This window comes from Aedes albopictus, chromosome 2, assembly GCF_035046485.1.
Source record: "Aedes albopictus strain Foshan chromosome 2, AalbF5, whole genome shotgun sequence".
Taxonomy (NCBI): Eukaryota; Metazoa; Arthropoda; class Insecta; order Diptera; family Culicidae; genus Aedes; species Aedes albopictus.
This window is the reverse complement of record NC_085137.1, coordinates 147,874,441-147,895,872: the sequence shown is the minus strand read 5'-3', so window position 1 is coordinate 147,895,872 and position 21,432 is coordinate 147,874,441. Positions and strand designations below refer to the sequence as shown.

The following is a 21,432-nucleotide window of genomic DNA, read 5'->3' as shown; positions in this document are numbered from 1 at the left end:
TTTAGAGGTGGATCCATTTCGGTGAAATGATATATTATTACAGCTCCCTAATGACCGCCATAACTGTCACATGTCGTCGTCGGGTGCTTTAGAAAGTGGAGCAGCTTCCGTGACGATTTACCTAGGTTGAATGTTGAAACCAAATACGGGGGGACCTCGATTCAAGAAGCCTTACTGTGGAGAAATAGTTCAATCAATCCTTCGAACGTTTGTGCGGTTGATAAACAACCGACATTCTCGATCTGAGTGCATCATCGTTCGAAAAACCCACGTTCTTGTCCATCCGAATGGCGGTCGTTTCGGTGCAGGCAACTGTCGCCGTCGAGGATCGCTCGCTGCTGAGGCGTATCCAACCTACTCGTCTTAAAACAGTGAACAAGTCGTGGTCGTGCGACAACATGTTAAGTTTGTTGCAGAAAAAAATATATACTGACAGCGAGGTATAAAATTATCTAGATTACCCTCATCGGACCGGCGGGCTCCAATCCAAGGGTGAGGCTGGGCTCCATTGGCGGCGGGACGTAATGGGGTTCCAGCCTGCCGGTTAGCTGAGGTTGGTCCATGGGGTACTAGGTAACGGCGGAGCGGATGCTGCGAGATGGATTAAAATAATTACCTCTTGGACGCGCGATCTTCGGACGGGCGGAGTGGAGAACATAAGCCGTGCAAGCAAGTAGTCGTCGATCTCGTCGGCTGAGATTTCAAAGCAATGAACGAGATCGCGCGGCCAGCGATCTTGTTACGGTCAGGGCCAGAGACGAAGGAATGGTGGAGTCGGCACAGCATCACCAGCACACTACTGTGTTCACCGATGATGATGATGATGGTGGTGACGACGGCCCAAGATCGGTTAAAAGATTGGCATTATAAACCTACTTAAAAGCACTTTGGGCGCTGTTTGTCTGCATGGTACCACGCGCGGACACGCGTTGAAGTTTTGCTTTGCCTTCTCTTGTTGCTGGGTGCGTCAAGGTCAGGCGGAACCAAGAACTGAAATTTATATTAGAATAATAAACCGCGAAACAAGAAAATTGCCCACGCTGAGAAACAGTCGTTGATGGTTCATGCGTGGAAAAAAGCTGTTCTAGATTACACCATACTGAGCTTCGTTCCCCGGACTTGGTTGTGCATTCCTAACTGAGTTCTAGCTGATGAAGTGCTAAGTCGCTAGTTAAATATCTTAACTAATTTTAGACGATCTTCGCCATTCAGGCAACGTAAAATATTTCAACAGTGGCCTATTCGCAACAATTAGTTCTTTTAAATTTCTAATATACCTGGTATCGGGTGTTGAATGCTAAAATCGCTAAGAAACTATAGTTTGTAACCAAACGGTTACAACATCTTCCAAAAACTTCTCCTTTAATTCCTTATAGGATTCCTCTAGAATTTTTCTGTGAAAAATCTCCCGAAAAATTCTCCAAAAATTTCTACGAGGAATCCTAAAGAAATTCATTCAAAAAATTTCAACAGAATTTCTCGAAAATTGTCTCTTTTAGAAGTTCACCCAGGACTCCTCCGAGAATTCCACTTAAAATTTCTGCGAGGATTCCTCCAGAAAATCTTCCAAGGATCCCTCTAGAAGTCTTTTCTTGGAATCCGCCAGAAGTTCTTCCGAGGAATTTATCCAAACATTCCGAAATAATTTCACCTAAAATTTCTTTGACTCTTCTAGAAAATCGTTTTACGACAATTCCTCCGGAAACCTCCAAGATTCTTCCTGAATCTAATTTTAAGACTCTTTCTGGAATATGTTTGTTGTGGGATTGTTGATTTTGTTCGGTGATTGCAGAGTAGTAAAGCCACACTGGTGGCAAGAACATCGAATTATACAAATCTGATGATGGCTGAAAGTCAGTAGGCCGAAATGTTATAAATCGTGTTTTAGTGTGTTGCAATCACCGAACAAAATCAACAATCCCTAAACATACAACTCAACGGTGATCAAAACCCTTAAGAATCTTTCTGGAATAGTTTAAAGGATCTCTTCAAATTTTTCTCAAAGATTTTTCTAAGAATTCGTCAGATTCTTCTGTAAGAGCCCCATAGAGGATTGCTGAAAAAGGAGGGTTAAAGGATAATTCCAATGAGGGAATATAAGAATCCACGAAGGAATTCCTATGCAAATCTAGTAAACATGTTACGCGAAAAATATAAAAAGGATTCTTGAGACGATTCCTAAACATATCAGCTAAACTTCATAGATTTGTACAGTTTCCTGAAAAAAAAAACGAAGGAATATCTAAGAAACATATTTGTAAACATTTCGTAGTTGCTACTCCGTGATTGACCTGAGCTAGCGAAATTGCACAGAGAACCAATTGGTTGGGGCTTGGGATTTGAGGCCATCCTCAATGTACACGTTTCGAGAGCTCAAACTTTATTGGGTCAATAACGGCGCTGGCCACGTCCTTACGGTCTACCGAGGAAGGGAAGGAATGTTAGTTCGACAACTGTTGCTACTAGAGGTTGTATGTACTACTGGACCCTCCACAGTTGTCACGTGAAGGAGTTTTGTTAGTAGGGTGGGATTGAAAGTTACATAGATCAGGGATATACTTTGGTAAGCGATGCGATCCATGCAACCATACAGTATACACACAAATGTGTCACCTCACAATTTGGAAGAATGGTGAGACCATGAAAATTTTAAATGAAAATTTATGGAATGAAAAATATTTTGCGTCACCTCGCAATTGAGAGGACTGGTGAACCAATATGCTACTTGCCATGAAATCGATATATTGAAACAAAATATTGTGCCGACACAAACAGTGACGGACCGCACAAACTTAGGCAAAATACTGACGCATAATTACGGATCAAATCAGTGTAGCCAGCACCGCAAGGAGCCGAACTGTACAAAAATGCAGGAGATTTTTTTAAAACACAAATTTAATTGAAAAATTTGGCCGACACTTGGAGTGACGAACTTTGCAGTTGTTGTTGAGTAATAATTTTAAACTAACAGATAAATTTACTGCATCTTTCAAAGAAAAACAAGAGCTTGTTCACCGATCATCAATCATTCATTCGAGCACCCGTCGACCTATCGCTAAAACGATCCAATCGTGCGACACTATTTCTCGACACTCGTATGTACAACAAAGAACATCACAACTCAAGTAACAATTTCATTGCTGATTGGTTTTGTTTGATTTTTATTAGGGTTTTATTACAGCAACAATTAAAACTCGCAGTTTTATGACTGCTTTTATAAAAACCATTGATAAAATGTTTTATAGTATACTTGTAGTATAAAGACAGATTTTAAGAGTAAACAAAACTTTCCGATTTGTAAACCTTTTGGCAATCATTATTACCACAATAAAACTGTTAAAACTCTCAACAGATACGACATCTGTTGGTGGAAAAGCAGAACTACGACATTACTAGGTTTATTGCGGTCATCATAAAAGTGAACTTGCTTTCGTTTTATTTTCGCTGATTGTGGTTGTCGCCATATTGAAGAATTAGCTTACGTGAATGAAAAATAGTTAATTTTGGTCAAATTAGCAATGAATTGATAGTTTGCCACTATTTCCATAACATGCTCACATAAATAAACTCTCTCTGCTGAGTTTTCTGGTGATTCGAGATAGTTTTACTAAATAAACAAATTGATTTATTTCATTCCAAGATGATAATATTCACTATTTTTGAAGCGCATTAATTTTATGATTCTGCCACCCCAATATTCACGGTAAAATTGAATGCGCATAAGCCTACCAACACAATAACAACGAAAGTATTACTTTGAAATTATCGCTCCTACTTACGAATGATGTATGGTCCTGAACTTTACGTGCCATCGAAGAAGCTTCTCTGCATCTTGAGCTGTCATAGTTTTTGTTGAAAAAAAAAAAAACAACAACAATCGAGAATGGGAATTTTTTCTACTAGGTTTTAAAACGGTTTAATTGCTACTCTTAATGCGGTTTGCAAAACCTCTCCGAGAGTGGTCCACTTAGCCGGATGCTTTTGAAGAGGTTATCAAGAGGTTTTGATGTATAAAACAGTTTTATTGCGCGTTTTATACAATTGGTAATGAAGATCTCTTGTAGAGCCGAACAAAACTTAAAATTTTACTTGGGAATACTGCAATTCTTGGAGTTTTTGAAGCAATGCCGAAATATTTAGATACCTGAACAATTCAATAAATAAATAATTCCACAGACAAAATCAGAGATTTTCTTTATCTTCTGATGAAATTTTGGAAGATTTTGTAAAAACCATACCAAGAAAAGTTATTTAAAAATAAGAACACAACTTTTAGGAAATTATTACTTTACTTTTTCAAGTAACTTATTATTACAACCATATTATTAAAACTCTAAAAAAAATATAAAAAAAACAATCAAATTCATACCAGCTTTCTTGAATATCAAAAAATTAAGGAGAGCCACTAAAAGTGCTCTAATATAACTTAAAGAATATCTCAGAAACTACTCTTGGAATATACTTTACAGAAAGTCTGCTAGAATGCATCGTTGGAATGAAATTTCCTGGCACTCATGATATCAAAAAATCGTATATGGATTTCACAATTGTGTCATCATGTCAGAATATTGCTAAAGAGAACTCTTCAGAATTAATCTAACAAGTTTAAGAACAATGTTTTCAAAATATTTACTTGGAATTTCTACGAAGATGTTTTGAGGATCTTAACGAAATTTTTTGAAAAATATTTTCATGAATATTCTTGGTTTGATCAAACATGAATTTTGAATTTGTTTTAAAATTGCATACATGTTGTAATTATAAAATATCATACATACTTACTCAAAAATTTTAAGAAAACCAAAAATTATGTTAATTAAAAAATATAACTAGGTAGGTAGTATGTAGGTATGTAGGATGCTAGATAAGTATGTAGGTGCCTAAGACTTGTCATTTCAATTGTGCAAAAATCATGAATTTGTTGTGATTTAATTATTTTTTAACATGACCTAGCGTGAATTTTTAATAGTTTTCTGCACATGTCTTAGTAGAAGCCATTTATTTATTATGTAAGACTTTAAGTTGGGGTTCCTTTTGAGACCTTCCCTTTCCTGGACAATTGGGTTTTTAAATTTTAAGAAATGTATTGATTTTTTATTTTTAAACAAAAGAGCATCTTTTTCTGAGCCGCTATGATTTTTTCAGATTTTTAGAACATTATTTTGGTATCTAAAATCAATTTCAAAGAGATTTTTTGAAATCACCTTTTGACAGCTGGGTAACTGCTTGACAGCTCCGCTCAGTACAAAATACGACGAGGGGTGAATCGACAAATCGCTCCCATACAAATTTCAAATTGATTTTTAAATAGGTTCCCGGGCACCAAAATTGATGAAAATTTGGATTTCGGCTCAGTTTGGCATGCAGATTCAGAATATGGAATTATCTCAACACCGTTAAAGAAGCCAATTCTTACTTGAATTGGATTCGTCAATGGTATCCACATTATTTCATATTCAAAACCTCTTCCTGAAATTTTATCGAAACCCAGTTTTTGTGTGGGCGAAAGCTGTTTTTCAATTCATTTGAAACATGGAAGCTTGTTTTTCGGGGCGAGCACACGTAACCCAGGTTGATTTCAGTTTTGTTCATTTAAGCAAAACAAAAAAAAAAAAAAACACCACTCATAATAAAAAAGAAAATATTGGAATGCAACAATATCGTGTTATACCATGAAAAAATATGTTTTTCGCTAAACAACCTAATTCTCAATCATGATCCTCCAGTCAAACATTCAGGCATTCCTCAAAGAGTCCCGAATAGATTTACCCTGGAGTTCCTCCAGAGTCTTAAAAGAACTCCTTTAGGAATTTCTACAAAAATGCATCAATTATTTCATCAAAATGCATCAAGAATCCTTCAGAAGTTCCTCCTATCCACGAAACCCTTCATGAGTTCAGTAAGATTCGCCTCACGATTCCTCCCAGAACTCTGACAGAGATTTTTCTGCGAAATTTCCCAGAAAATCTCTCCAGAATTTCTTCAAAGAATTCCTCCAAAGTTATTTTCAGAACTACCCCATGGATTTATTCATAAAAAAATCCACAGATTCATTCAAGAAGTCCTCCAAGGTTTCCTTCAGAGCGTTTTTCAATGTTTCCTACAACATTTTTTTTAATTCTTCAAGAGCTCCTATCAGTCCTGCAAAATATCAGTGTCAGTGCCTGTTTTTAAGCCGAAAATGAATGACTGCGGCGGTCGTTTTCAGTTCCTCGATGTGAGAACTGACAGAGTCCGAGAGCTCCATTCGTGAGCGACCCAACAAGATCAATTCCCAATCATCCACACACTACTCATGCTGAAAGGCCATTCGTCTCAAGCGGTGGCTTGTGAGAGTGAGTGCTCTATACGCTACCGACACATTCCACGCACTTCTACACCGCGGTTTTTGAACTTCATTGAACGATATTTCCGGGCTCTTGCTGTCGATTCTGATTCTTTTTGCACCAAAATGAAGATAACTACTTATATTCTTTGAATAGTACCTGAAACTTTGAAAATTTCATCTAGAAAGTAGCAAATTTCTTGTCGTTTGGTCAAAATTCGTCATTTTTTGCGATGGTGTCCCGTTACGCTGTATTTCTCGATTTCTTTCGAAATACAAAGGTCCAATTCCCAATTAGAAAGCATAAAATGAATCTCGTATTCAAATCTAATCGTTTGATATACTGGTTTGCAGGTATTTAACAACATAATAATTTTTGGAAGCAAAAGATTGATTCTCGTGCAAAACGTAACGCGTGGAATGTGTCTACCACGGGTGAAAACACTCAACTACAGAAAATTGAATGGAAATTTAGACCTGTCAGCTCTCGATTTCAGCAATCTGCGTGCGAGTGTGAGTACCTATTTCATTTCGCTCTCGTGTTGCTGATCGGAAAGAAACATTGGCAGGAAAAACAAAACGGAGAAAATGAAAAAAGCAAAATATCGCTTTCATAAGAGCGTGTCGAAAAATTGCAGCACTGGCTCCTATTACTCAATGAATCTTTTTTGCATATTTTTACCAATGAATCTTTTAGGAATCTTACCAATAATTCTTTTAGGAACTCTTCCAGGGGTTCCTTAAGGTGCTTGCCCCAGGGTTTCTTCAAGAAATTCAACAGAAATTTACCCCAAGATTTCTCGAGATTTCTTCCAGGTTTTCTTCAAGGAATTTAAAGAATTGTTTCCAATGAATACACCAGCAATTCCTTCAAGTATTTTTTTGAGAATTCCTCCAAGGATCCCTAAATTTATGTTGAATTCACAACCAGGCCTGCTAAATACCAGTGTCAGTGCCTGTTTATCTGCCGAAAATGAATGACTGCGGCGGTCGTTTTCAGTTCCTCGATATGAGAACTGACAGAGTCCGAGAGCTCCATTCGTGAGCTGCGTGTAAGTATGAGCACCTGTTTTCATTTCACTCCCGTGTTGCTGATCGTAAAGCAACAGTGACAGGAAAATCTAAACGGAGAAAATAAAAAAAAGCAAAATATCGCTATCATAAAGGCCTGTCGAAATACTGCAGCACTGTTCACAACTATTCCTTCAGGACTTTTTCTCAGAAATTTACGGAAACATTTACTTGATCCGTTAAAATATTAATCTAAGAATTCCTTTAAGTATTTCTGATACCAGAAATTCTTCCAAGGATTCCCTAAAAAAATCCTGCAGAAGTTACTCCGAAGATTCCTTTCAGAATTCCACCACTTATTTCTCGAAGTATGCAAAAAATCCATAAATAAGGAATTCCATTTTCCTAGTGGCATATCCAATGCCCACTTTAAGTCACACTGCCCAATCAACATTTTTATGAGATCTATTCTATTTGGAATGCTGTTGAAAAAACATAATTATAATTTGTTGCTTAATTATAATATAAAAAATAAATTTTTAGAACAGAAACATTTCAATATTTTTGTAATAAATCATGAGTAGAGGTATTATCTACCGTTAACCCCGTTGGCTTAAACGCACCTCATGCAAACCAACGAGGTTCATCTTTAATTTGAAAATCTCAAACCATATATCTTATTTGCTGTTTTGTTCTACGTTCCGTATCATTATGTTCCATGATGGCGTTAGAAACAGTTTTAGTTTTAACCGATGTGCAGATTATCGGAGGTCAAACTAAAAAATGTTCTGATTAGAAGCGGTTAAACGACCGAGGGTAAACTTGCTCACCCTTGCTGATAGATTACACTTGTTGTTTGCTGTTTTATTTGCATGGTAGTCAAGGAAACTATTGAACAATAACGCAAAAAAAAAAGTTTTTTCATTAGGGGCCACCCATTAAGTACGTAACCCGAACAGGAATAAAAAAAATAAAATAGGGTTTGTCAAAGTGTGACAAGCAATGTATTAAGTATAGAAAAACCCCCTACGGAGGGGGGAGGAGGTCGAAAATTTCCAATTTTAGCGTGACGTACTTAATGGTTGCTTCCTAATTGTGTTACCATTATTACACCAATATGTGGAGCCTCGTGGCCGTGCGGTTAGGGTCACCAAGCTTCTAATCGCACCATACTATGGGGTGAGGGTTCGATTCCCGCTCCGGGCGATGAAACTTTTCGTGAGAATAGTTTCTTCTCCGTATCCACTGGTGCATGCTATATATGTCCCTTGTCTAGTGTTAAGTTTCATTCAGTCTGTGCAGCCTCTTGCTGAAGACGGTGTCCGCGTCTTTTTTTTTTAATATCTCAACCCATGAAGGAGATAGCTCAAACTGTCTTTGGTTAAAATAATCTACCCAAAATTTGCTACAAATAAAAGGAACTGTCAATCACTGGAAAAATTTCAAAATCCTTAGCAATACCAAAAAATTTGGTAAAAAGCGATTTTTTGGATATTTTAACTTATGCCAAATATAACAAATCAACTTTGATGACCTAAACTCCCTCCAAACTTTGTTTGCGGGTCCCAGAACTATGATTTACATAAATTTTCATTTCTTCTATTTTACATCTTATATGAGCATTTTTTTTTTGGTAAAAATTCCAAAAAAGACATTTTTTTCCTTAAACCGATGCGATGCGTGCAACCTCTAAATATTTTTTGATTGAGTTTTCATATATGGATTTTTTTTTCTAAGAATGATAGATCTAGAGGTGAGCAAGTTAACTTTTTGACACTTTTTCTTTTTTAGGATATCCTAATGAACAGTCAAGGTAACAATAATACGCCGAAATTGTCAATTTAGCTGCTCCGTCAAGTTGCAGATCAATGTGGAGAAGGCGAGAGATGTGCTGATTGAAATCGCTTGCCCGCGCAGACCGTATACATCACTGCATCTACACAAACTTATGCTGATGTCGAGGTGTTCTTTGACAGAGGGTTCACGTTTGGTGCGTGGATGCCAGACATAAGGTGATAGATTATGTGTTGATTTCTCTGATGATGATGCGGCACAGTTCGTTCGATTTCTTGAAAATATGACTAATTCAATGCAATTCTTAAAACAATAATGACGTGAACATATCAAGCTTTCGTACCTAATATTTGAACTTTTGTATATTTTTATTGATTGTGGAGCAGGGAATTATTAGTAATCAATTGTATAAATAATGAATTAGCGCAGTTTTAAGCCTAGCCATAAAATATTGTCACGCTTATCTTTTATTAGAGTCCTGCGGCGGTCTTACGCTCGCAAGGCATACCGCCGCATGACAATCGCAAGGCAAAACAAAAGAAAGGTGTTCCCGCCAAAAACAAAAGCACGTGAGGAATTCCACGGAGTCATGTCAGTCGATCCTGAGCGACCATTTCAAAAATATCTGAAACTTTGCACAGTTTTTCAATTTCATCTAAATCGCCATTTTTCGATATCAAACCTTCATATTCACTCACGACTAACTTTTCAAAAGGGTGTATGCGAAAATAGTTCAAAAATATTCTAAAAGCTGTACAGCAAAAACGGATTGTTCGATTGTTATGAATTTTTCAGCAAAGTTAGATAACTAAATGATGATTCCTTAGAAAATATACACTGTAAAAAATTTCTTTTTTTACTATAAAAAAATATGATCTTTGTCACAAAAACTCAAATATCTCAGAACCCTATCTTTTTACCAACGTCAATTTTTTAGGGAAAATGGCCCATTATATCAGCTATCTACCATAAAATTTTGGTGATGGTAAACTGATAAACAAAAAAGTTATGACATTTCAAACATTTCACAATTTTTACATTTAGTAACAAAAAAAAAAAATTTTTTTTCTGTGTAAATTATTTCGAGAACTATATTTTGATGCTGATTTTATTGTAAAGGCTACCGCATGAATTAAACAAGTTGTTTTCATGATATTTTTGTTTGATTATTTGTAATTACTATAGTATCTATTTGAACCTTACACGCGATCCAGTGTTGTGATCAAAAATATTGAGATTGTCATACTTTTTATTGTACGTGACTGGTGAAAAAATCCCTTGATAGTGTTGAAAAGCTGTTGATCATAAGAAAAATGGAATTAAACTTATTTTGAAGACGAAAGCTGCATAATAAAAGTTTTATATATACGCGTATACGTCTAGTTGATCTGCAAAAAAATACCTCTTAGGGTCGATTTCTTCACCCTGGCTTAGGCGTTAAGCCAGGTTTAACTATATGGGTAAGCCTGGCTTACGGGTTAAGCCGAGGTGAAGAAATCGGCCCTTAGAGAACAGACTTTATGATCGGAAAAATGCGAGTAACTTCAACAACAACAAATGCATGAGAGGTACATACCACAGACAAACAGACAAAACGCCTAGAACAATTTTCGTGAAAATCCATCGCCCAGTTCACACTACCACCACCTGGTGGAAATGTTTCACGGAACACTGCGTTGTGCAATATCGTCATCAGAAGGCGCTAGTGTGAAACGTCAAACGCAAAGAAAAACGATGGGCACTCTTCTGGTTATGAAAGCCACAACCAAGATTCAAAATGATCGTTAAAGGCGTGGTCAATGAAAATTTCGTCAGTGTTACGTTTGTTTGTCTGTATACTAGGGTGGCCCACACTTATATGAAAAACAAAAATTTCGAAAAATGCTAAGTCTTACCTCCTAAATAAGTTGTTTTGGACTCCCAGAAGCTACGTTCAAAATTTGAGTAAAATCGGTTGAGCCTAAGGGGGCGCTCAAAACGCTTGAAGTTTATATGGGAAAACTTGGCCAAATGTATGTAGAAATTTTAAGTTTTCTAATTTTGCCGCTAGGTGGCGCTGTAAGCGTTCAATAATCAAACCCTTTGGTATTATTGTAGGTGACTATATGCCAAACAACTTTGTCGAAGACCGCAAAGTGATCCGACGCCTGTGAAAAAAGTTATACCCTAGGCAAAGTGAGGCAAAGTAGTGAGATTTCATTATTGATATTATTCTTTTACATGTATTGGAAAAACAACAATAAAGTTTATCCTCACTTTACCAAGGGTATAACTTTTTTCACAGAAGTTGGATCACTTTGCGGTCTTCGACAAAGTTGTTTGGCATATAGTCACCTACAATAAGACCAAAGGGTTTGATTATTGAACGCTTACAGCGCCACCTGGCGGCAAAATTCGAAAACTTAAAATTTCTGCATACATTTGGCCAAGTTTTCCCATACAAACTTCAAGCGTTTTGAGCGCCCCCTTAGGCTCAACCGATTTTGCTCAAATTTTGAACGTAGCTTCTGGGACTCCAAAACAACTGATTTAGAAGGTAAGACTTGGCATTTTTCGAAATTTTTGTTTTTCATATAAGTGTGGGCCACCTTACTGTATACATACCATGAAAATGCTCACGAAAAAGCAAAAAAATACTACCGCTATGGATATTAAAAATTTTATAGTAATTTTTTTCTTCGTCCAAGCAAACAACACCAAACTAGTCAGTTAAAACTAATAAGTGATTTTGTTTATTATAATCTAACGAACAACATGAACAGTCGCTTTCTCAAAGGTCTTCAACTCAACGCTCTCTTGTAGACCGCTTGTGAAAAAAAATGTTCAAATGAGTTACGAAATCTCATAGATAAACTGAAAGAGACTGGTTATGCCCAAATTGAATACAAATTTACGCATTTGCACGTCCTGCCGTCTAGACTTTGACAAACGAGCCATCTGTATATCATCGGTAAAGCAGGGCGCAGGAAGTTCGAAAACGACAACAACTGAGAAATTGTCAGAAGTGCTAAGTGCAGAGAGTCATGCCACCGTACCATCAGCGACATCTGTTTAAACAATTTAATCACGCCTCTTTTCAAAAATGCTTTGAAATATACTTCAACATTTATACCCATTTCAATATTTTTAACGTTGCAAAACACGCTTTCAACATTCATCTTGAAGAAGAGGGAAAACATTTGTCCTCAAATGTAACAGCAAATTAATCAATAAACGACTAATGCGCGGAGGGCGTGATAAAATCAGAACAGTACTGTACATATAATATACATAATACATAATAAAAACAGATTGTTTTACTCACGCAAGGCCATTAACAATAAAATCAGCATCAAACTGCGCTTTCCGGCCGAAATAATTTACACTAAAAAAAATTATTACTAAATGTGAAAATTGTGGAATGTTTGAATTGTCATAACTTTTTTGTTTATTAGTTTATCATCACCAAATTTTTATGGTAGATTGCTAATACAATGGACCGTTTTCCCTAAAAAATTACATTGGTAAAAAGATAGGGTTTTGAGATATTTGAGTTTTTGTGACAAAAATGATATTTTTTAATGTTAAAAAAAGATTTTTTTTTCACAGTGTACATTTTCTTAGGAATCACCATTTAGTTATCTAACTTTGCTGAACAATAAAATCTGCATCTAACTGCGATTTCTGATCGAAATAATTTACACAGAAAAAAATATTTACCAAATGTGAAAATTGTGAAATGTTTGAAATGTTATAACTTTTTTGTTTATTAGTTTACCATCACCAAATTTTTATGGTAGATTGCTAATACAATGGACCGTCTTCCCTAAAAAAATTACGTTGGTAAAAAGATAGGGTTTTGAGATATTTGAGTTTTTGTGACAAAAATGATATTTTTTAATGTTAAAAAAGATGTTTTTTCACAGTGTATATTTTCTTAGGAATCACCATTTAGTTATCTAACTTTGCTGAAAAATTTATTGCTATCGAACGAACCATTTTGGCTGTGCAGATTTTTGAATATTTTTGAACCATTTTCACATACACCCTTTTGAAAAGTTAGTCGTGATTCAAAATAAAAATTTGATATCGGAAAATGACGATTTAGATGGAACTTAAAAACTGTGCAAAGTTTCAGTTCAATAGAAAATCATGAATTAAAAAATTTCCTTAATTTTGATGCTGTTGCTTGGAATCGCTCACGTGGGTTTCGCGAAGTGACAGATCTTTTTGAATGTATTTGTGACGAACGGCAAGAGTAGCTCAGTGGAATGAGTGTTCTTGCTGTCAAACCCCATATAGTGTTATTATATACTTTTAAATCTGGTGACGCTGTTATGATTAGTGACTGTCGCGCTGATATCAGAAGCCAGAGGCAGATAATCGCCATACATATTCTAATTTTTCGAGAGGCATAATACTTTACAGCAGTTAGAACCAAAGACCGAGTCATAAAGATGAAATACAATTTATGAAATCAGTTTCGTTCGGTAGAGACATATTTATCCCCCAGAGTCAATCGCCTCATATGCAAATATGAAACCCCATGTGGGGTTTCCTCCCTGTCAATTGTTCACAATGCCGTACTCTTAGTTGATAAAAGAAGCGCAATAACATTCCCCATACTCCTGCCCACCCATTTCAATCAACCCGAGACAACCATCAAGTTTCAGAAGCAAAACATGAAGAAATCAGAGCACAGCGCACAGTTTCTTACTTACAATAATTACCCTTAGTAATGGTATAACCATAGCTACGCTACAACTAAATGCAATTGTTCTCGGGGAAAAACTGTGACCAAACTTACATTCGCCGTTTTTTGTTGTGCAAGCAAACGTTGTCATCGTCTCCTCGTCTCTTCGTTCTTCGAGTTTCACTCTCGATTGCTCGCGAAATTAAGTAGTGCAATGTTGGCATAACCGGCGTCGACAAGCCGAAGAACACTATTTTCCCTTGTCACACTTGTTACGATGTTTGTGCAATGGTTTGTATTTTCACGCTGCTGAGGCTCTGCTGGCTTCTCCTAACCGTATGATGGTATGCATCACTTACTCACTCACTGACAACTTTATGTATCGAATACTGGATGTATCCACACTATTCGATGTTCGGGGATGTTTATCATCGACGGGTCTGGCGTAACCGGTTTCCGGCAAAATTCGTTATCTACCTTGTGCATGGAGCAACTCGTTACCACTTTCCATCCACTAGTTATCTCTTCTTCACCGATTTTTATTATCAATAGTGTTGGGAAACATTCACTGATCGGAACGAAAGTATCACTGCTAAACGTGCCTTTTTACCGTCCCCGTGTATAGCTATGAATTTCATACGAGACCGTAGCAAATCAGCCTCACCAGATGCATTAACAACGATTCACCTTGATTGCACCTGACGTCGAACACGCGTTCAATATCCATCCATATGCGACTCAACAAACTCGATACACAATCTCACATCATCCAGTCGTAGTAATTAGTATAGAACGGTCTCACCACACCACCCGTTTCGTGCATCAGAACAACCGAACACCGAACCCCTGCTGTCCGTTCATATGAATGGAGCACAAACAAGCTGACTCCAATAATATCGAAGCAACCGTAGTCATCGGCCGCCTCCAACACAACTTCTATGGTAACGAACGAACACGGCGCGATACCCGATATTGTCGCACGCAGTTCCCTTCGCTTGAAACTCCGAACCGAACCGAACCAACCGAATGCTCTTGGATAACTGAATCAACTGAATCGACACCGGCAGTGTGGAGGTGAAGCTTTCTGGATACCAGTTTAGTTTACCGCCCAAGCGAACAGTGAATCGGACAATTGTTCGTCCGGATTGGTAAATTTAAATAATGAAACCATTTAATTCTAAATCAGTTTTCAAACCGATCGAATTTCTAGCTTTCTGTATGTTTACTACATGTTTGCTGCAGGAGATCAAAGTAGGCTTTGCCACCACGAACGAGCCTGTTTGTTTTCGATTGTCACATGTGGCTTCGTGTCGTCGTTTCGGCCGTTTGAAAGAAATTAGCCAGGTGTTTTACACTAGTATTGTTTAATGACGTAGGTTCCCAAGTAACAATGAATGCTGAACAGTGAGAGTATTAGCTGAACAATAGCTGGTTAATAGTGACAATGGCTGAACACAATGATAGCTGAATATTGGTCTATGGCTAAGTATGGCTTGTTCAACCTCTTTAATCAGCAATATAATACAATAGATGGCTGAATATCAAGTTGAATAGAACATTATTTATCTGGATAACCAGTTTTAAAACATACACCAACATGCAGAATTAATCATCTGTTGTTCAACCTTTAATCAAATAATTTTTGAGAGCTGACCCAAGCATGTTTTCGTGAAGTCCACATCGCTTCTTCAGCCGTAATACAGACTTAGTTCAACTTATATTATTGACTATTCAGACACAACAAATAATGCTCTTGTTTTCGAGGATATGTAAACGAGTGTGTGTGGTGTAGGTGCTAAGGTGAGTGACTATAAATCAGGAGGTTCGAGTTTAATTCCCAGTTTTCCCATAGATTACTTTATACATTCTGAAACATCTCTTTGGAAATAGACGCATTTAATGGTAAAAAAGGCTCACAAGGGTGTTTTTGTTCTATTTTAATCGCATTTTAAGTCTTAAAACAGCCTTCCAATGAAACTCCAATCAGCTAAAGGTTGAATAAAGCCAACAAAATTAGATGTTTAGGAGCTGAAACTTTTGTTCAAATGAAGGCTGATTTAAAATAGTTGGAGAAACGTTTGTACAGCATCAAATTATTACCTGGGTAGAACTTGCCCTAAGTTGCTCTATCCTGATTTTACCAATTTGTTGACAAATGGGTAAAGGCAGGACGAAGCAACTTTGAGCTAGTTCAATCTGTTACATTGAACAGTACTACTGTGTTTCATTGTGTTTCCAGTGTCGTTTCAAATTTGACGACGGGACGACAGTTTTTAGTTTCATTTTTCGTATAGATACGGGAAAGCTATTGAATTTACATTAGAAAGGGAAACATTTTGCTACGACCTGTACTGAATTTGATGAGTTCGTTCCAATGCTGTAAATTTTATAATATGCTTAATGTTATATAACGTATTAATATCAAATTCTTTATTCCTGTTGGTTTGTATAAGGTCCCGTTCAAGCTAACGAGGGTTCACGGTATACACTAATTATCGAACTTTCAAAAAACTTATGATTACCGAACATTGTGCTGATGTATAGCTTCGGTGGTATGTACTTTTACCGACATTAGAACAGACAAACAAAATAATTTTAAGAAGGGCGTACACAAGGGCGTACACATAATTGTCTGACAATCTGTGCTTCTGCATGTTCTACGAGGAAAGCACAACACTATTTCTTCGAGCTGCGCATGTATGCGCTAAGATACGCCTGTACTGGTGGAAGCGCGTGGAAAACCGGTATCGGCTCGTGGAAAGCTTTCTTTGTGTAGGGATAGGTGGCTTGAAATGGGCAGTTTTAAGCCCGCTTTTAGGTTATTGTTTGGGTCAAAAAGAAGTGTCAATAGAGATAATATAACGTCTAATCATATGTATTTAAAACTCCAAGGATGTTTAATCCTTCTGGTAAACCGTTTTGGCACGGTGCATTTTGAAACACCTTCCCCTTCTGTGCTCTCAGCGCTGACTGTTATGGCTCTATGACTCGTTACAGGTCGGCTCGCATGCTGTGTTTATATGAATGATAGAACAGCATGTATCTGAATGGTACGCTTGTCGTTGTGTTTCTTTGACAGGTTATGTTTTGTTCGAATCAATCATCGAGAAAACGGTATGCTATCGAATATTCGTTGATAAAATTACATTTGTGAGCTAGGGTTGTGCTTGCAAATATTGTTAATGATAACGGTTTTTGTCGCCATTAATAGAAATTAAAAAAGTGATAACTAAGACTTAAGCATTGATAACGAATATCTTCGATCACTCTACTAAGAACTCAGAACAAATAGAACAAAGAGAACTAAGAGGACTAAAAAAACTAAGAGAACTAAGAAAACAAAGAGAAATAAGAAAACTAAGAGAACTAAGAGAACTAAGAGAACTAAGAGAACTAAGAGAACTAAGAGAACTAAGAGAACTAAGAGAACTAAGAGAACTAAGAGAACTAAGAGAACTAAGAGAACAAAGAGAACAAAGAGAACAAAGAGAACAAAGAGAACAAAGAGAACAAAGAGAACAAAGGGAACAAAGAGAACAAAGAGAACAAAGAGAACAAAGAGAACAAAGAGAACAAAGAGAACAAAGAGAACAAAGAGAACAAAGAGAACAAAGAGAACAAAGAGAACAAAGAGAACAAAGAGAACAAAGAGAACAAAGAGAACAAAGAGAACAAAGAGAACAAAGAGAACAAAGAGAACAAAGAGAACAAAGAGAACAAAGAGAACAAAGAGAACAAAGAGAACAAAGAGAACAAAGAGAACAAAGAGAACAAAGAGAACAAAGAGAACAAAGAGAACAAAGAGAACAAAGAGAACAAAGAGAACAAAGAGAACAAAGAGAACAAAGAGAACAAAGAGAACAAAGAGAACAAAGAGAACAAAGAGAACAAAGAGAACAAAGAGAACAAAGAGAACAAAGAGAACAAAGAGAACAAAGAGAACAAAGAGAACAAAGAGAACAAAGAGAACAAAGAGAACAAAGAGAACAAAGAGAACAAAGAGAACAAAGAGAACAAAGAGAACAAAGAGAACAAAGAGAACAAAGAGAACTAAGAGAACTAAGAGAACTAAGAGAACTAAGAGAACTAAGAGAACTAAGAGAACTAAGAGAACTAAGAGAACTAAGAGAACTAAGAGAACTAAGAGAACTAAGAGAACTAAGAGAACTAAGAGAACTAAGAGAACTAAGAGAACTAAGAGAACTAAGAGAACTAAGAGAACTAAGAGAACTAAGAGAACTAAGAGAACTAAGAGAACTAAGAGAACTAAGAGAACTAAGAGAACTAAGAGAACTAAGAGAACTAAGAGAACTAAGAGAACTAAGAGAACTAAGAGAACTAAGAGAACTAAGAGAACTAAGAGAACTAAGAGAACTAAGAGAACTAAGAGAACTAAGAGAACTAAGAGAACTAAGAGAACTAAGAGAACTAAGAGAACTAAGAGAACTAAGAGAACTAGGAGAACTAGGAGAACTAAGAGAACTAAGAGAACTAAGAGAACTAAGAGAACTAAGAGAACTAAGAGAACTAAGAGAACTAAGAGAACTAAGAGAACTAAGAGAACTAAGAGAACTAAGAGAACTAAGAGAACTAAGAGAACTAAGAGAACTAAGAGAACTAAGAGAACTAAGAGAACTAAGAGAACTAAGAGAACTAAGAGAACTAAGAGAACTAAGAGAACTAAGAGAACTAAGAGAACTAAGAGAACTAAGAGAACTAAGAGAACTAAGAGAACTAAGAGAACTAAGAGAACTAAGAGAACTAAGAGAACTAAGAGAACTAAGAGAACTAAGAGAACTAAGAGAACTAAGAGAACTAAGAGAACTAAGAGAACTAAGAGAACTAAGAGAACTAGGAGAACTAGGAGAACTAAGAGAACTAAGAGAACTAAGAGAACTAAGAGAACTAAGAGAACTAAGAGAACTAAGAGAACTAAGAGAACTAAGAGAACTAAGAGAACTAAGAGAACTAAGAGAACTAAGGGAACTAAGAGAACTAAGAGAACTAAGAGAACTAAGAGAACTAAGAGAACTAAGAGAACTAAGAGAACTAAGAGAGCTAAGAGCAGAGAGTAAAAAATTCAAAGACTGAAAGTGAAGATTTACATTCTCATTTTTTCATTCGTTTTTGACCACATTCATTGTCAGCTGAATGCCTCTCTTTTTTCATTCAATTCTCTGTCACGAATATTTTTTCGCACGTCGTCAAATGTCCAATTTATGACGCACAATCCGACTTAATGGACAAATAGAGAACAAAATTAATATTCTAATTAACTACTATACACAAGTTTTGAGGTAATTGGAAGTATAATCGGGAGTTACGGTCCAGTTTTATTTCTCAGTGAAAATTGTCAGTGAAAGAAAAATGAATGAATAGGTGAAAAAATTCATTCACCAAAATGAATTTTATTTTGATCCCACAGTTGAGGATCTTTATAATTCACGATTTTCAATTTCATTCATTGAAAATGAAAAATTTAAACTAAGAGAACTAAGAGAACTAAGAGAACTAAGAGAACTAAGAGAACTAAGAGAACTAAGAGAACTAAGAGAACTAAGAGAACTAAGAGAACTAAGAGAACTAAGAGAACTAAGAGAAACTAAGAGAAATAAGATAAATAAGTGAATTAAGAGAACTAAGAGAACTAAGACAACTAAGACAACTAAGAGAACTAAGAGAACTAAGAGAACTAAGAGAACTAAGGGAACTAAGAGAACCAAGAGAAATAAGAGAAATAAGAAAAATAAGTGAACTAAGAGAACTAAGAGAACTAAGAGAACTAAGAGAACTAAGAGAACTAAGAGAACTAAGAGAACTAAGAGAACTAAGAGAACTAAGAGAACTAAGAGAACTAAGAGAACTAAGAGAACTAATAGAACTAACAGAACTAAGAGAACTAACAGAACTAAGAGAACTAAGAGGACTAAGAGAACTAAGAGAACTAAGAGAACTAAGAGAACTAAGAGAACTAAGAGAACTAAGAGAACTAAGAGAACTAAGAGAACTAAGAGAACTAAGAGAACTAAGAGAACTAAGAGAACTAAGAGAACTAAGAGAACTAAGAGAACTAAGAGAATTAAGAGAATTAAGAGAACTAAGAGAACTAAGAGAACTAAGAGAACTAAGAGAACTAAGAGAACTAAGAGAACTAAGAGAACTAAGAGAACTAAGAGAACTAAGAGAACTAAGAGAACTAAGAGAACTAAGAGAACTAAGAGAACTAAGAGAACTAAGAGAACTAAGAGAACTAAGAGAACTAAGAGAACTAAGAGAACTAAGAGAACTAAGAGAACTAAGAGAACTAAGAGAACTAAGAGAACTAAGAGAACTAAGAGAACTAAGAGAACTAAGAGAACTAAGAGAACTAAGAGAACTAAGAGAACTAAGAGAACTAAGAGAACTAAGAGAACTAAGAGAACTAGGAGAACTAAGAGAACTAAGAGAACTAAGAGAACTAAGAGAACTAAGAGAACTAAGAGAACTAGGAGAACTAAGAGAACTAAGAGAACTAAGAGAACTAAGAGAACTAGGAGAACTAAGAGAACTAAGAGAACTAAGAGAACTAAGAGAGCTAAGAGCAGAGAGTAAAAAATTCAAAGACTGAAAGTGAAGATTTACATTCTCATTTTTTCATTCGTTTTTGACCACATTCATTGTCAGCTGAATGCCTCTCTTTTTTCATTCAAGTCTCTGTCACGAATATTTTTTCGCACGTCGTCAAATGTCCAATTTCTGACGCACAATCCGACTTAATGGACAAATAGAGAACAAAATTAATATTCTAATTAACTACTATACACAAGTTTTGAGGTAATTGGAAGTATAATCGGGAGTTACGGTCCAGTTTTATTTCTCAGTGAAAATTGTCAGTGAAAGAAAAATGAATGAATAGGTGAAAAAATTCATTCACCAAAATGAATTTTATTTTGATCCCACAGTTGAGGATCTTTATAATTCACGATTTTCAATTTCATTCATTGAAAATGAAAAGTTTAAACTCTGGCTAAGAGAACTAAGAGAACTAAGAGAACTAAGAGAACTAAGAGAACTAAGAGAACTAAGAGAACTAAGAGAACTAAGAGAACTAAGAGAACTAAGAGAACTAAGAGAACTAAGAGAACTAAGAGAACTAAGAGAACTAAGAGAACTAAGAGAACTAAGAGAACTAAGAGAACTAAGAGAACTAAGAGAACTAAGAGAACTAAGAGAACTAAGAGAACTAAGAGAACTAAGAGAACTAAGAGAACTAAGAGAACTAAGAGAACTAAGAGAACTAAGAGAACTAAGAGAACTAAGAGAACTAAGAGAACTAAGAGAACTAAGAGAACTAAGAGAACTAAGAGAACTAAGAGAACTAAGAGAACTAAGAGAACTAAGAGAACTAAGAGAACTAAGAGAACTAAGAGAACTAAGAGAACTAAGAGAACTAAGAGAACTAAGAGAACTAAGAGAACTAAGAGAACTAAGAGAACTAAGAGAACTAAGAGAACTAAGAGAACTAAGAGAACTAAGAGAACTAAGAGAACTAAGAGAACTAAGAGAACTAAGAGAACTAAGAGAACTAAGAGAACTAAGAGAACTAAGAGAACTAAGATAACTAAGATAACTAAGAGAACTAAGAGAACTA

The 21,432-nt window shown here is 36.0% G+C and overlaps 1 protein-coding gene across 1 annotated transcript in view; it reads right to left on the bottom strand.

Moving 5' to 3' along the window:
• Window positions 1-14,856, bottom strand: part of LOC109428894 (clavesin-2) — an 81,580-nt gene extending 66,724 nt beyond the window's left edge. Inside the window, exon 1 of the mRNA XM_019704735.3 lies at window positions 13,917-14,856. The gene's annotated coding sequence lies outside the window, so the exon portion shown is untranslated. The remainder of the gene's footprint in view (window positions 1-13,916) is intronic.
• Window positions 14,857-21,432: the final 6,576 nt, after the last annotated feature.